This window comes from Zophobas morio, unplaced genomic scaffold, assembly GCF_036711695.1.
Source record: "Zophobas morio isolate AGI-343-1 ecotype UQ-CSIRO unplaced genomic scaffold, CSIRO_AGI_Zmor_V1 ptg000011l, whole genome shotgun sequence".
In the NCBI taxonomy this organism is placed as follows: Eukaryota; Metazoa; Arthropoda; class Insecta; order Coleoptera; family Tenebrionidae; genus Zophobas; species Zophobas morio.
The window spans coordinates 9921622-9938697 of record NW_026972116.1 but is presented as its reverse complement, the minus strand read 5'-3'; the positions used below and the strand labels follow the sequence as shown (position 1 = coordinate 9938697).

The following is a 17076-nucleotide window of genomic DNA, read 5'->3' as shown; positions in this document are numbered from 1 at the left end:
TGAATAATGCATGTACCTATGTACTGCACCGTTTCCAATTTTGAAAATCGGCCACTGCGTACGGCACTCAGTTGTTTCGGCGGCGGGTCGCAGGTTCTCTCGAAATTTAACCTCTTTGCAGTCGATTTTATTGAAAGGATGTAAGGGGGAGACTGATTAGTGGGCGCCAGGTAGTTAGTAAATAAAATGTTTTATGAAACTAGCAACTACCAATTTAGTTTCAAACTATTGAAAAAAAAAAAAAAATACATAAGTAAGGGACAACCGATTTATCAAATTAGGAAGAAAGAAAAAAAGAAAAAAAAAAGATTAAAATATTCACACTACTTATTTCGACACAATTAAAGGCCGCGCTTACGTAAGCTTGGTTTACAACGAATTAATTATAACTAAGAATAATTCTTTAGACTAGTGCCTGAAGGGCGATGGTACTATATTTGACGTGTAGGGCGCAAATTCATAGATTGGAAAAATCTGACCTTGGGCGTTTCCAGAGATAGTGATGTTCCGATTAGCGGTAAATTATTTCTGGCGTACCGGCGAAAATGTTCCAGGCCGTCCTCAAATTCGAGAGCTTCAAAAAAGTCAAACGAGAAGCCGTGCCGCCTTCAAGATGGCGTCGTCAAAAAATCTTGGCTTGGTTCGACGTCGCACACGGTACCAGACAAGAAAAGGAAAAACCCTGAAATTTCCAAGCGGTTCACTTAGACGGAAAAGACAGTTTTAATAATTACCTCAAGTGGCTGCTGAGGGTTTTCAAGCAACGAAAAATTTGGTGCGCAAAAATGACACAAGTCTTCACCACCGTGAACACTCTCGGAAAAATGTCGCCGGAAAAATCTTAAAAACCAAGAATCGTCTCAAAGGTAGGGGTAGATATTAAAGTGACCAATGCGCTGTCGGAGGTGACCACTGCCCAGCGGCGTACACGTAAACTAGAAGGGACTGAGACATGGATTCGTTATTAGCAATTAGAATTCGCCAAGACAAAGCATAGCACCTGGTGGAAAAATGACCAAGAGACGGCAAGAAAATTTTCAGAGTGGTGAACCGGGACTTACTGATTATTCCAGGAGTGACGGGAGACGACGCTGACCGGAAGTCGCCTTAAAAATGGGGGACCTCGTCACTCTGACGTAGCGAAGGTGTCGTCGATAATTAAAAACGAAATTGATAAAGAACCGATAACGATACTTGATAGAAACGTACTTACTCAAAAGAGGGAGCTACGATGATGAAAATAATATTTTTGGTTATTAAAACTAAACGCACTACGGCAAAAAGATAAATGCTGGAAAGGGTTGAAACGACAAAAAAAAATGCAAAATTTTCCGGTGAAGCCTGAGGAAGCCAGCACTACCTGGTTGATTATAGCATCAACTACGCTAAAACAACCTGAAGGGTTGAACTACAAGTGGTTGATTATAGCATCAACAACGCTGAAATTTTACCATCGGTAAAAGAAAAACTAAGATATGAAGAAAGGGGAAAGGACAGAAGAAACAGGTCCATTAGAGGACTTTTACCTCAAGCAGGACTAGGCTGATGGACTATTCTTTTCCCGGCCCAACACAGGAAGACGTAACGCATGTTACAGTACACAGACGTTCGCAAATGTATGGAACCACAAAGAAGCATTCGTTACATTAAAAATACATAAATACATAGTTGAGAAGGGCCTTGTAAATCATTGAGCTACTTTTGTTTTTTATAACATGAAGCAATAATTATTTCAAACTTTTTCCGAAGATCTTTCTACTAAAGAAAAGTACACATCCAGTAGCGAAAACTGTAACCACAAAAAATTATTTCTTCTAAAACTTTCCGTCTGTCTGTCTGTCTGTCTGTCTGTCTATTTGTCTAGTATCTGTATTCATTTTTAGTAGACACGCAAGGTCCGAAACTACCAGACCGGTTGTTGTCAAATTGTGTATGCATATTAGGAATATCATGTAGATGGTTAAACGCTAACTCAAATTTGGCTAATCATCCCCACCACCAATGGAATGACGCCATCTCCAAAATTATAATAGTAAGTAAAAAAAGTGTAAAAAAAATAATTTGCAATTTATAATACGTAGTAAGTTTTTTTAACTTTTATAAAGTAAGATACTCCTGCACTTATGGTATGAATCTGCGTCGAATTTTCACCCTAGGTATCCAGATTTTTGGAAAAAAATTAAAAACTTCGTAACAATGAAATCTTGTAAATACTTTAAGGTTATCGTAATCATGGTAAAAATCGTTAAGCAAAATTTATTGGTTTACCCCTCCCAAAAAATTGATGACGTCAAACTCATTTGAAAAGGATTCTGAGAACTGCCTTTTTGTTATTTTAAAAAGTACATAGTTAATTTACTACGTTATCATATAAATTATGTCTGACAATTAATCTCGCCTGTAATAATTTTACAGACGTCAGTAAATACAAAAAATCAGACGCCAATATTATCACTTATCATCATTCAATCTAATAAATCACCTTTAACACTGTTTCATTAAATTTTTAGCAATATCTAATATACCTAAATTATTACAAGTAATATAATGGTTGTTTAATTCTAGAAATGTCCTATTGAAAATGTTACGTAAAGTTTTTCGTTTATCTAAATGGAACGGCAAACAAAAAATTGATTCTCAAAATAAAATTCACAAAACTTGAGAGATTTCACGTACTTGTAATAAAATGATTAGTCCCTAATCAAAAATTTTAAAAATAGTGGGATGATAAGATTGATAACACGATTAGTAATCAAAATTCAATGACAATTTTTTTGTATAGTAGATTATACATTAGTGCGCGAATTTATTGTTTTAGTTTTTTACGCAATAAAACAATTCTCAAAATGTTTTCAAACTCCCTTGTAAATTTAAATAGGTATCTTTACAAAAAAGTGAGTAATTTTAAAATTTAATTTACGCAAAAACATAGAAAAGCACTGTTAAAAAGTTTTCAGCTTTTTGTATTTTATATGTTGATGTTTAGTCGTAACATGTTGAATGTTGTATAAAATTTACATAAAATAAGTGTTACTGAACTTGTAAAAGTTCCCTATCTAATTTTTACTGATACACACGTACTTCATGTCTTTATTGTTTAAAGTTGTACAGTAATGAAAAAGGAATCGCTGCAAAGTTTTTACATGAAACAAACTAGAATATACGACGTGATTCATGATGTTGACAAAAACCTTGAAGACGTTACTAAAGACAACAATAAGACTGTCATCAGTCTATTTGAGTACTCTAATTACAAGCAATCAAGAAACCCTCTAATTACTAATTAATCGAGTTTTTTCGGGAACCTAGAACCCCAGAGAACCATCAAATATGCACAGATTCTTTATCATCTGTCACATCTGTCATTTGGATTTCCACGTTTCTAAATGTTGACATACGGTTTAATGACAAAAGACGCTCAACAAGTAGCTAGAGTTTAATGTTGATGTGCTAAGACTGACATATTTTTTTTTAAACTAATAAGATGATAAAATATCGGATATAAAATAAAAATATAAGCAAATTGTATGGTCATAATTTTCTTAAAAATGCATACTTAACAAACTCATCGAAATGCTGAAACGCTGATTTCCGTATAACAATGACACAAGTAATTTCGCCAAAATATCTTACTGGGTAATCGGTTTGAAAGCCACTTAAAAATGTATTTACTATGTTATGTTTTTATGTCGCATCTTTGCAGTCTAAAAATGGATAGATAAGTACTATCTTTAAGTTGCTATATTTCCTTGTAGGCTAAATTAAAAAAACTACATTTTCATCGTCGGAAGTCCACATGACGAAATTATTGCAGACTGTTTCCCATCCACTGTAAATTCTTGAAACGTCGCAGTTTCATGTCCGAAGGGACTCTTTTTTGCCAGAAAATGGTCCGTTAATTGCGAATTCTGCTGACGGATGTTTCTAACCTTGTTCGTAAATTTTATACTGCAGTAAAAGTAGCTTCTCTCATTCGCAACACGGAATGTTGTTAATAAACTAACACTTCTCGTCCAGACCTCGGCCATTGAAAATGAAAATAAAAATTGCTTCAAAAATACACACAGGAACTCCAGAAATATCGCTCGTGACATCATCGAATAGTATAAATTTAGCAACGACAATCAAGTTGAAGATGAAAAATCAACCAGGAACTATGATAGAGGATTAAGCCATGTTGATAAAGAAGCACATAATCCGGGTATTACCTAATACTAGTATTTGACGAGCTTTAGATAGCATCGTTTGTTCAGGTACTTATGTAAGTGTATAAGACAAGATTTGTTTTGGATTTATAAACTTTCTTATGAAAATGGCGGCAGTAAAACAAAACTGGTAAAAATTGGCAAACGCAGTAGGTTTATATTTACTCGCCGAATTTTTGCACACTAATTTCCGTCATCGTGTAAATCAATTCTTTATACAAATCCGCAGAACACACACAAAAGTTATTAATAGTCTCACAGATAAACAAAATTTACTCCTGTGTTTTAGTATAAATCACTCGTATTTCACTCGGCGATATAAAAAAATGTAATAAATGCGAATTACGTAACGCTTTTTCGTAAATGAGTAATTTTACAGCATATTTGACTCACTCCTGTTAACCTGAACGCGATTAATATTCACACTTTTTCCTCCACAAGAACCACTCCTTCAGCTGCCACTCGTTTCATGTAAATTTACAAAAATAAACGTCACGTCTGGATTTTATTTTTGCAACTAGCTATCGATTTAATTATGCATCGAAAACTTTGCTAAGCAAAATCTAAAAATAACGCTGTTACTTTACACCACCTTTTGAATGCGGGAAACACTGCAAAAAATTATTGCGTCTGGCTTTGTTATGGTGTTCAAATGCTAAATTACATTAGATCGTTCTTGTCAAGTTTATGCTGGTGGTCTAGTAATTGTGTTTCAAAAAACTCACTTTTTTTGATAAACGTTATTGCAATGGAGGTGCATATGATCATTATTTTCAACATGTAAGTAATCAATTGTATTAAACAACAATAGCTGCAAAGGTGCATTTAACTGTATTTCTATATATATAGAAGCTAATTTCAATCATGAGGCTAGACGCCAGGAGAACTTGTACGTATGTTGTAAAGTGGGGGTGGTTTGAGTGTGAATTTCAAGATTTAAAACTCATTAGTGTCTCACTTTTTTTTCGCACTGATTTCGACTAAACAAAAGGTAAAAAGTGAAATGCACCTCGTCCAGACATATTTCAATGATGATGAATGTAAACCTAAATAGGAAGTGGTAATTTCGTTTAAAGTGAGTCACGATATCATTTGCACTTCAGAATCGTCTTAGCTACTGATGATCTAAATGATATACTATTTACTACACTATTATAGATAGGATGACTAATTTTCACTGGCTGTGAAAATGATAACAAACGTGCTGATGCATTCCTTTAATATGTATAACCAAAAACGAAATTCACTGATGAAGTGACTCTGAAAGTTAGTTTATTATCATTTCTATGTTTCTGAATCTGCCCCAGTAGTACGCTCTTAAAACATATTTTAAATCTTATACTTTGTAGACTTTGTACAAGGTGGATCTGTTTAAAGATAAAGAAAACACATTTTTATTTATTATAGATAGTAGTAACTTGTTTCGGTGTTTTTGATCATTTCATATAGGAGTATGAAATGTGTAACTCCCTGACCAGATATCATTGGATAAAAATGTTGCGAATCTTAAACTTTCTAATACACAAAAACAACTAAAACAGATAAGTTAATCATAGTTTCAGTTTGGTGTTTGGTATATTTATGCCCAAATATGAACGTGATGGAACACCTATTTTTATCAATCAGAGTTTAGACCAATCTTAACATCACTTTTGAACCCAGTACAAGTGTTAAGGCCATTTTCAAAATATGTTGGGCAAAGCTTTTGCAGTCAGTTAAAATTGCAAATTTCTGTATATGTTTCGAGTCTATATAAATATTTAAAAGTAAAAGTAGTAAACATCCGGATAATACTAACCTAGTTTTCAAAACGCATAGACGGTTAGGGTCAAGTGTGGTGCTTTGAAATTAAAATCGAAAATTTTTACGTGGTGTTGACTTATAACAATTTTCCCAGAAATTATATATTGTGGTATAAATTTATTGTTCAGTGTACATTTGTGACCAAATCCGGACAGGAATATGTACCAACAGTGATTTTGTAAAAGCCATGTTGAATTTAAATATGTCGGATGACACAATGTAGGTATTTATCTCGTATTTTAATTTCTTTCTTAGTTAATGATAATGTTGAAGACCTTTTTTACAAAATCAATAATTTTATCATTTATGCCGTGTTCCTGATTATATTTTTCATATATGTAGTCGTATAATAACTGATTACGATTCATAAAATTTTCACCTCGGCTGTGCGGTTTTAAACACACCCGGTTTTTCTATATAATTATTTTTCTATTGAGAAAATTTAATGTCTTTATTTTAAGAAATAATCAAAATAAATTTAGTCACTTTGACAGCCTTAGTTGGCAGCCATGCAAGTTACTGTCGGATGTTGGCACACCGAGCTCCGACAAATCTCATTTTGACGTTAAATTGAAAGTAATAGATTTGTGTTCTCGTTCTTCTCACCTCAGGTTTACATATTAAATAAAGTTTAAGTTACAGATTTCTTCATCATAGGTAAAAAATTTTACTTGGGTGCAAAAGGCACGCAAAAATTACATGAAAATCGTTCTTCAGTGACAACCCGCAAAACAATGCTTTAAGAGAGTTTATTAAACGTTTGTTTTCAGCTGGAAACAGTGCTTTCATGTGATTCTAAAAACACCAAACTAGAAGACAAATATTTATCGCGTTCCAACTTTGAGAAAACTAGTTGAAAATTTTTGAAGTACCTCTGAAGTTATGCCTGTGCAAGATTTTGTTTTTAGAAACTAGAGTACAAAATTGTCCACTGATAGATCTACATATTCATTTTTTCTCAATATTCACTACTTCCCACTCCCCTGAAGTACAGTCGAACAAATGCAACTTCTTTGAAAAATTATAAAATTTATTTTTGCGATTTTTTTATCATAATTCTATAAGTTCAAATAAGGTTATGTGTGGATTGTTAATCAACTGGTAAAGAAGCATATTATGTGTATATTTTGTTATGACATTTTAGGAAGGATACATATTAATTTGAATAGATGCAATATAAGATTAATAATAACAGTACAGTATTCACGAATTTTCTGGAAAACAGGAAAATCGTTCTTGATCTGATCAATAAAAAACCTTTTTGTCTAGTAAGCTGACACCACTGTGGAAATGGAAGATCGTATTATACATCTAAAGAACAAGATGGATTAAACAATAGAAAATCTTAATAATAAAAAACAAAATCGAGGTAAATTGATAAACCTCAATTGCAGTTGTATATTATTTAAAAAAAAAATAGATAATCTTAACTACGCAACACAATGAGCGTACGTCACCAAATTGTTAGTGGGGATGATTTTGGTTAGCGTTTTATCACGCTACTCCTAAAATACACATAAAATTTGACGACAATCTGAGATTACATGTCTAATAAAAATCGATACAGACGGCAGACGCCAGGCAGACGGTAACTGGAGATCACTTTTTTCGTACTCAACGCATTATAAGCCGTGGAGAAAACATGAAAGTAGGGAGTCGCCGGATGGACCCTATTACATACAATACTTCGTTTGCTTACGCTCACGAAGTAAAACGTGCTTCGAACGTCATCATTTCAATGATGTAAACTACAAAATTTATCATTTCTTTCTGAAGTAGTTAATTAAAAATTAGTGGTTAGTTAAAAATTTACTTTCGCAGATCGATACAATTACAAAATATTGGTTCCTGTAACACCGGTCAAGAAATTTCAACTTTTTACTTCCAGCGTAAGCTAAGAAATTACCTACTGTAATACGGTCCATCCGACGAATGGCTAGTTTCATGTTTTATGGGTGTGGCAGTTTGCCTTCCGTCCAGATTTTTTAGACAGATAATCTCCGAAACTACTGGGCCGTTTGTTGTCAAATGTGAGACGTATGTTAAGGAATCGTGTAGACGATAAACTGCTGACTAAATCTAATCTAATCACCCCCACCAACAATTTGATGACGCCATCTCAAAAGTTTCTACATTAATGTTATTTAAATGTAGAATAATATACACTTGTGGTTTATGAATCAGCCTTGAGGTTTTTCCATTGGGACTTGCAACGCGCGTTCGATTCCATCGTGGACCTTGTTTTCTTCTACTGTGACTAGTATTACCTATATCATTTTTCCTTTATAGAGGTTAGCATAAAGGTGTACTTCAGGAAGTTCTGTCCAAATAAGTTTTGACCAATTTGTATAAAATAACAAGGAAATGTTGATAGAAACAATAAGTCTAAATATCCCTTTCAAAACCAAAACAACCAGTTGGAGTTTTTTTTACACGAAAAACATTTTCAGCTATTTTATAGAACTTTATATCCACTAAATACACAAAATTTGAAAGTAATTTGATCTGGGATTTTCTTTTATAGGGTATTCCAGCAGCTTCTCTTTGTTAAACGGTAACTGATATCAAATAAGCCAAAAACTCAGATTTTTTATTGAAATCGTAACACTATAATGTTGGAATTCCACCCTCCTCGCGCGAAATCCATGTGGTCATTATGAAGGAATCCTAACTTAATTTTTTTTTATTTCCTTTGTATGTGCTAGTGTAAATTGAGTTTAAGCACTTTACACATTTTTGTGATGCCATCCAAATTTAAATACTTCAGTCCCATGGAATTAAACTTTTAATACATATATTCCTACTTTGTGATTTAACACGTTTAAGTAATTTATAAACTGACATTTATTAAACGGGAATGAACAGAACTTAAATTCGGCAACACCATGATTGACAAATTAAAATTGTCTCATTGTGTTAGTTATTTTTCTCCTGTTCGGCCGATTGCAACCGCTGAGCACTTTCAATCATGTAGGCAAATGAGCTTCCATTTCCCCAAGAACTGTTGCGAACCTTCGAAAAGCGTGTCCTGTGTAGGCGTTAAGATTTTGGAACTTAGAACTGCTGCTATTTCAGGGCACTGAGATGCAGAGGTTGTTCGATACCATTGCCACGATCTACAGTTAACATTGTTCATGTTGCTTTTCCTTTAATATTGTAAATCGGTTATAGAAAAAAAGTCTCTTATACAAGGGGAAAAATGCATTTTTAACACTGTGTGTGACAACCCCCCAATGGGGAACGCTAAAATTTGCAACTATTTTCTCTCGAATAGTAACTACACACCCATTAAAATACTTGTGGATGTTAACACGAGATTAAAAGTGTTTTATTATAGTTTCTGCAATCATTTTCGAATTATATTACATTATATTACTAAAAAATATAATAAATTTTCAGTTCTTTTACAAAAATTAAAGCATTGAAAACATTAAGGCAACAAAAGAGACGCGTGCCAAAAATTATGGAAATTTTCTCTGATAGACTTCTAGTATGTGAAGGTTCAAAGTCAAGTGTAACTTAATTTTTCTAACTTTCCTACCACATGTTATTTATTGTCGGCACCCATCTGTGCACTGTTTTTAAAGAATGCAAACCTTTGCAAAGATACCACCTTCTGTATGCACACCTTTCCCAAACCCGTCGTAGGCGTCCGTCTGCTAAATCTGCAACCGGTTTATCTCTATTTGTGTAATATTTAAACGTAACATAAACAATAAAATGTAAGCACTGTCCCACTCAAAGCATTCTTTCCGATAATTGCGAACATCCAAGATCGCACTCTTCCCCTGCTTGCATTTAATAATACCCACCACTAGGAAAAAGCTGTCGTAGTACGCACACATGCAGGAAAAGCATCTCAACATAAATTTAGATAACCTAAAATTAGCCGGGTCAGTGAAAACTCCTTCGAGCCGTCCACAATGCAGTTTGCTGTTTTAAATTGGTTTACCTACGAATTCGTTTACACTGCAAATGTATGCACGCATAATGAATACAAATGCAATTGTGTCTGTCTGCCTGAATCAAAATCGCTTTCCGGGCCGTGACTTGAAGCGGATAGCAAACGCGAGTTCGCAGACACTGAGACCAAATCGTTCTACACCGTTTCAACCGAAATAACAGCCACGTCCAAGGATAATTTTTACTTTCGTTAGGATGCGTTGACTTACAAACAGAATAATAAGTCTGCTGTTACGTTTAACACGATTATTTTAAAACGTTTGTACGCTTGCCAGAAAATTCGCACATAGTTTCGCAAACGGACGCAAATTCGAAAAGGGCGCCATTATGCTGCGTTGTCTTTGTCTTCTATGTTTATATATTTTATAATAAAGGAAGGTCTGGAGTGTGAGGGCGATTTGACATTTTGGTCTTGGGGCGTATACAGATGGAATTGTCCCTGGTTTGTGACAGCCAATATTAACGGTTGTACTGGATGGATACGGTAATAGAAAACATTCAATTCGTTTCTACCGTCATAAACAATAAGTAACTGGTGGAGAGAATAGCGTTTTACGGAAGAAATTGAAACTATTTGGCACTACTTTTGAGACGTCAATTTTTCTAATTACCAAGTATTGTCTAAACTAATTTATTTAATTTCTATTACTAATTTAACCTTTAGACACATTTGTACTAAAGTTGGTTTCAGTATTTTTTTTTTTTTATTGTTGGACATACTATAAGTGTTGTAGTGCATTCCACTCTTATGTGAAATTGTGAAATGAGTTAGTCAGCTAGAGGCTTTTAACGTTTATCATGAAACTCGGGTTAAAATAATTAGCTTACAATAATACATACATATATAAAGAAGAACTGTAAGCAACGAGTTCTCTTATTAGTATTATATATTTTAATACAGAATAATATTAAATAAAAATAACGCTTCAAAATGTAGCATTAGTACTCAATAATTTTATGTTGGTAGTTGGCTGGGCCTCAATGCTACCACAGTCTGTTACTTTAAAATTAATTTGAATGTTACGTGGATGTGACAGTGATCGAAACGTACGGCTCCAAACATGAAATGAAGTGATTCACGTAGATATTGCTATTTTAATGTATGAAAATAGTAACAAAAGACAAAAACTACTCTGACGACGATATGATTATAATTTTTTACAATTCTGAGCAAGAGAGTTGTTAAAAAAAGTACTAACCACATCATATTTTACTGGCTTTAAAATTGCAATTTTTAAAATGTGTTAGATTTTACTGATCGGCTACAGTCAGTTTTACTTCCAGAGCATTTTTTTGTTTTCTCGACGTTTCATGACCTTCAAAGTCCGAAAAAATAGGACTCCCATTTCTATCTATCTGCCTGGTAATCTTCGAAACTACTGAATCGATTGTTGTGAAATTTTGTATGTATGTTAGGCATTTCGTCTGGAATCAACTAAAATATATCTGACCATCCTTCCCAACAATGGGATGACGACATCTTCAAATTTTACAATAGGAAATGTTATTTAAATTTTGTATTATAACATACTCCTACAAGTGTGGTTTAGGAATCCGAGTTGAATGTTTACAGTAGATATTTATATTTCATTATTTACTTTTATTTATTACAAAAAAAAAACCGCAAAATCAAATTTAATGGTTTTCAAATAAAGTGGGCAGGAAGATCTGTCAATTTTGTTGTGACAATTTGAAGTGTATTTAAATCGACATTGTTACTTATGTTGATAAGTCTAATGTATCACTCTCAGAATTTGCAAGTTAAGTTGTTGAGATACGTTTAGAGACACGATCAGTAAAATTCTAGTGTATTTCGACTTCCTAATTTATGTTAATTTTCAAGAGTTGTTCTATAGGTATATTTTCAAAATTATTGGCAAAAGCTGAAAAGATCATTACTGATGGTTAGGAGAGTTTTCACTGTCTGTAAAAGTACTCCTCATATTGGATGGAAATAATAATATAATCAATATGACCCGAAAGTTCCAATTATCGGCATATAATAAATCATCCGAAATTGCTAGTTTAACATGCTCGAATAAATTTCCAATTTTAGCTTCTTTCAAATACATTCATTGCAGTTCGAAGATTCCTAACGATTTTTTTTTTGTGCGAAAAACATTGATTTTTTCGAAAGGTCACGATCTTTTTTCTGAATAAAAATGACTATTCCAGAAAAATGTTTAATGTCATTTTTAATATCTATCATCAAAGTATGAGTAGATTGAAATATGTATTAAATAATTTAATTTTTAGGACATTTTATATTCAAATCTTTTGCTAAAATAATTAGTTAAGTTAATATCTCTTTGTGTGGCAGTCAGTACTAACTTTAATAATCTAATAATTACTTCCCAAGTATAAGCTAAGGAAGTATTGTAATAGGAGGAATGGCCTTCTCAACGTTTCATGGCTCCTAGAATACTAAAAAATGGGTCTCCGGTTTCCGTTTGTCTGTCGTCGGTATGTCTGTTGGGTCTGTGTTTATTTTAAAATTTCAGAGATTACTGTCGAATTTTAAATGTGTGTTAGGAATAACGATGGATGGTAAAACAACTTGATGACGTCCCTTCAAAAATTTTTTAACACCATTTAAACTTTGCAAAATGACATACTCTTGTACTTGTGGTTTATGCATCCGCCTTGAGTTTTTACCATAGGCATCCAAATTTTCATAAAAAAATCCAAATTGTACATTACACAAACTAGCGTCCTAGAGTTGTAACACGAAAGTCGCTTGAAGTGTTCATGAAGTGGACTTTCTTTTCTTAAATGATGACTTTTTTATCTATATTTTTTAATTTATAGAAATTAGCACAAAAAAAAAATGCAATTTTATATTTTTTAAAGAAGTGAGATTCTATTATTACTCAGAGGCTAAGGAAGTTCTGTCTTTTTTTATTAATTTGTCTTTTAGATATTTTTATGAAAGTAAATTTTGTTTAGGTTAAGTACTGTTGTTATAGTGTTCAGCTACGAGTTTTATTTTTCACAGCACTCAAGAATAATATGGGAAACGACTAAATAATAACATGTACCTATTTATTTTGAAATGTTTTCACTTTTATAGAAATAAGTTCCTATGAAATTCGTGCGTAAAGTACTTTTTGTTAGTGATGGGAATTCCCGCCAGTACAAAGGATCAAATGTTACGCCTTCGTTACATAAATACAAAACAATTTTATTGTTGTTGTTTATCGTCTAACGTTAGAAGATATGCTTATTTGACAATCAAGTTATTATTTTATCAAGTTCTCCTTCGGATGCCGTCCCAACTTTACTGTTAATAATTTTTACACTGGCACTGGTGCGTTACATTAGGCGTTTGTCTAATAAATCCGAAAAATTGTTTGCAAAATGTGTCGATAAAACCTTGTTGGAAAAATTTACCAACACCCGTAATAAATTCAGTTGAAAAATTTGTAAAAATATGTAAAAACTTCTGTACTTTCGAGAGAAATCTAAGTAGTAATCCCATTTTCGTCCCTCTGGCGATTTTATTATTATTATTTCTACAATTACTCTTACAAGTTTTAAAAAAACACAAATTGCCTATATAACAAAATTTTATAATTTATTTTCAAATAGAACACCAGATCCTTTCAAATTCTTTCAAATAAAAAACACCATGGGATATCCAAAATGCTTAAATAAAATTCTAAAATAAAACACCATGAACTCCCAGAAGAAGCTTCCAAGATTCCATTCAATTCTTTCTAAAACAAAATATCAAAGACCCCTAATATTCCTTTAAATTCTTTCTGAAACAAAACAGAGGTGTCCCAAGATTTTTTCTGATTACGTCTAAAACAAAAGACGAGATTCCCGCAGGATTTTGTAAAATTCTTTAAAACACCAATTAAGAAAATAAATTAACAGGAACATTTACAAACGAATGTAAAGTCGAAATGTTTAATTTAATGCGTTATTCCTTACACGTCATAACATTTTTGGTAAAGGGAAAGAAAATTTAAGGTCATTTGTAGGAAGACGAATTTTTAATATCTACATGTTAAGACAAATGTAACAAATTCGGGAATTATGTATAGTTGTCAGGTTTTATTAGTAAAAATGAAACGTTTCATTCATATTTTATTGTAATCAACGAGGTACATTGTACAATGTTTAATTGCTTTAAGAACTAACAGTTTCTGTGAAGTTGAGAGTAATTTTTAATGTGAGTGGGAAACATTGTACCTGTCTTTGTATCTTTAGAGCGAATTATTAAAAGTACTTATAGTAGGTTTGTTTTTTATTTTTATTTATTTTTATCCCCAAGAAAAGAAATTAAAGAATTCATGGTAGTGTCATCAGCACAGAACGTGCTATCCCTGTATCCCATATAGTATAAACATAAGATCCAATAATGGACCCTCAAGGGCCATCGTATCGACTATTTGTTACACCACAAAACGCGTCGTCTGCACAGCGCATTGAGTCTGTTGCTGAAATGCGATAAAATTAACTTTGTACTACTTGGACTGAAACCGCAACACAAAAGCTTTCTTATACGAATGCGTCAACCGTCTGAATTAAATTTTAAGATCAAAATTTTATGAACTGTCTCCGTCTACAAAAATCCGTATTCGTAGTGTCTTATCACAATATCTGCCACTGGTAAATATTTGTAAAATCCTTGCATACGTTGGTAACAGAAAACCCCCTCTATCTCGGAGAAAAACCTCGCGCACTTCGAGCTTTCTCCTGCTGGCTGGCTGCGTTTCAGCAGGAACGTTGTTGCACATCCTTTTGATGAAAAGTCCTGCGATGAAAATGCAGAAATTGCGACAAGTAGGTTTTTGGGTTAAAAGCTCTGCAGGAGCGTAGCTTTCATTTAGCAGGAATGCTGTGTGAATCGGTGGTATGCAGTTTAGCCTTGAATGCGTTCGCTGCACTTGCACTTCCCGCTCCATCCTCTCTCGTCTGCCGCCCCTCGGCGAACAGCCGGCCCGCGAATCGCGAAAAATAACACCAGCCAAATAGTAAATAAGACGCGACTCGTTGTTTTGCACCTCCATGTAATGGCGACAGGTTATTTCCAACAGCATAAACAAATTACGTTTATTTAAGCTGAAGCATTCGTAATTTGCTTGGTACCGCAATGTTGACTTTTCCTTTTGGTCTGTGCCGTATAGGTGGGACTGCTCTAAAATACGCCCGCATAATAATAATTAATTACTCGTCGTACGTAATTATTTTTTAATTGATGATTATGGTTTTCGAGGGGTATAAATTGCAATTTTGTATAACACCTGTAATTGTGTGGGTTAATTTCGACTGAAATGAAGATGTGCTGTATATTTATGATGCACAGCTGCTTAAAACTCATTGTTTTTGTGGTTTCTTTAAAAATCGCGCCTGCAGAAAAAGGTACGCCGGTTGGTTCTAGAAAGTACAGTTCGGGCGATGAAACTATGTAAATTTTTGTTCTGGTTTTTTCACGCAAAATTGCAAAGGTATGCACTCCAGACTGCATGAAATCGCAATTATTCCTTCACAATGGATAACGTCTTAGTTCGCGTTTTTGAATAAATGAATAAATGGTGAATTTAAATTATTAGAAGTATCCTGAAGCTCGCAAAAAATAAACCTATTTAAAATCCAATTCTTCGTGTATGGTGACCAAGTAAGGTGCAAAAACTGTCTGCTTTTTTTTCTCTTCTTGTGTGTTCTAATTAGATTTGTTTTTTCCATCACTCATTTCCAAGATATTCTCAATTTTGATTCATAGGAAACCCTTTCCGAAAAAGGCTTTCACTTTTTTGAAGAAAGTGTTTTTAAAAAATTTGTATTCGTCAATTGTTTCACAAAATAAAATGTATCAAGATATGATGACGTAAAATTATAACCACTGTAAGTAAAATAAATATACCTCTGGACTGTTAAAATGCAGTTAAAAAAAATACATTCTGAATACATGCTTAACTTCGACCGATTATGTTTATACCCATAAAATTTTAAAATTGAAAGATTGTTTAGTCGCGCTTAGCTCATTGTGGACCTTACGCACGATATCACCAATTTCAATTTTGAAAAGCTTCTTTCACATGAAGCCACCGAAACAAATGGTTAAAAAAATCTTAGACAAAGCGCTAGACTCGGAACATACTCAAAATGGGGCTATTTTACGATGAATCTGAAAAGCTCCAATATAGTCCACCGAACCACTTCTTGGGAAGAAATGCTGGCGGCTTCGCCTCAGTCGTAACATTTCCAAAATTATGTCCTCTGCAAAAAATTCATCACAGATTTTTGTCAGATTTGGAACTATCCCATGGACATCTTTTTTTGATGACGTTAGCAGTGGGATTTATAAACTTACCGTTGCAGTTGTTCCCGCTGACGTTGCTTTAATTAGAGCTGAAAATTGTCATTTATAAACTCCGTCGCCAAGTTGCCATTGATAGTAAACTTTGATGTTCAACTTTTGCCGTATTTAAAGTGGTTGTAGAAGCAAAGTAGAGGATTTAAATTGATTACTACAAAAATTTACCATTTTGGACACATTTTAAGTTTCTTGTTGTCGAAATAAGTCTACACATACTAAGAAAAAAAGGCAAAATGTAACCCCGCCCACCTGCCCTGTCTCAATTGGGATGATTTTTTTTTATTCGTCGTCAGCCAAGGGGACGGAGCTTAACAGCAAAATCCTTATTTCTTTACGAGAAAGTAAAAATATGTTTTTGAGTATTGTGTTGTTCAAAGACAACCGTTATTATGTATATTAAGAAAAAAATAAAGCCGAAGATTAGGCCCGCTCCGATCTCAATTCTCAATTGTGATGAATTTTTCATTCGTTGTCAGTTCGAGAGGCGGGGCTTATTATATTTTGCCTTTTTTTCTTAATACACATAGTATTCCTTGAACAACAGGATGCTCAAAAACATGTTTTTAATTTCTTGTAAAGAAATAAGTACTTTGTAGTTAAGCTGAGTCCCTTTGATTCAGGACGAATGAAAAAAATCATCACAATTGAGATAGGGCGGATGGGTGGTCTAACAGTTTGCCTTTTTGTTTTAAAATGTGTAAACTTCTTTTCACAACATGAAACTTGAAACATATTTAAAATGGAATATTAAGAAAAAAAAAGGTAAAATATTAGGAA

The 17076-nt window shown here is 33.4% G+C and overlaps 1 protein-coding gene and 1 long non-coding RNA gene across 3 annotated transcripts in view; one reads left to right on the top strand and one right to left on the bottom strand.

The window, feature by feature from the left end:
* The window catches only part of LOC135126892 (ecdysone-induced protein 74EF), a 380527-nt gene that overhangs the window by 308282 nt on the left and 55169 nt on the right, over positions 1-17076 (top strand). The gene's annotated exons all lie outside the window — the stretch shown is intronic.
* Positions 259-1519, bottom strand: LOC135127459 (uncharacterized). The gene is made up of 3 exons (XR_010280232.1): positions 1001-1519; positions 735-945; positions 259-682 (listed from the first exon to the last, which is right to left on the bottom strand). It is a non-coding gene; the product is annotated as an uncharacterized LOC135127459 (long non-coding RNA).